We start from the raw sequence: 952 nt of genomic DNA on the forward strand, positions 1-952 counted from the left end.
GGAGCAGGGGGAAAACTGCCCCTCCCCTGACGGTTTTTACCGGGCTGACCAAGCCGTCGTACCGGGCTGGGTAATAAGAGAAAAGAAAGGAAAGGAAAAGAAAAAGAGAAGAAAAAAAGTAAAGACAAGAATAAAAAGGAAGATATCATAATAACCAAACTCACAACACCCTGCAACCCCTTCTCCACTTCAAAAACTGTCATAACTCCTTTGATCTATGCTGCCCGGTGGCGTAACCACTGGGGGACAAGGGGAAAATATCTATCTTTGGAAAATCTTTCCCACCCCTTTATAAATGCCTTTTTCATCCCCTGAAAGTGCCTAAAAACCTCAAATTTCGTGCGCATTTCTTGTTCACATGGGCCAATTTCCTAAAAAAATTGCACATTTTAGGGAGTTTTGATCAATTCCAACGAAATTAGAATTAAAAACACCGGGGGACAAGGGGAAAATATCCAACTTTGGAAAATCTTTCCCCACCCCTTGACAAATGCATCCTCTGAAAGTGTCTAAAATTCTCAAATTCTTTGCGCGAATTTCTTGTTACGGTAGGCCAATTTCTTCTATAAATTGCACATTTTAGGGAGTTTTCATCAATCCCAACGAAATTAGAATTAAAAACACAAAAATATTTTGCGCACTTTGCGCAAATTTTTTAGGGCTTTTTAAGGTTTATCCTTTTAAGCTATTTAAACACATAATAGTCCGAAACTCAAGAAAGGCAAATTTAAGATAGATCGTTTTAACCTAAAAGAAGGGCCTCACTGTGTATTGATAGTGAAATAATATGTTTTTAATAAATAAAACCATGATGAAAATTCTTATACTTAGTTTCAAACACACGTGTGTGGCCTATATTATAAATAAGATAAGCCCTATGTCGTATTGTTTTCTATATTGGGAGTGGGGTGGGTATGGTAAATTACTAACCGGGAAAATAAATACCCACTCT

The sequence above is a fragment of the Anneissia japonica genome, unplaced genomic scaffold (genome assembly GCF_011630105.1).
Source record: "Anneissia japonica isolate Jap-2015-1 unplaced genomic scaffold, ASM1163010v1 scaffold560_len657749_cov147, whole genome shotgun sequence".
NCBI classification, from domain to species: domain Eukaryota; kingdom Metazoa; phylum Echinodermata; class Crinoidea; order Comatulida; family Comatulidae; genus Anneissia; species Anneissia japonica.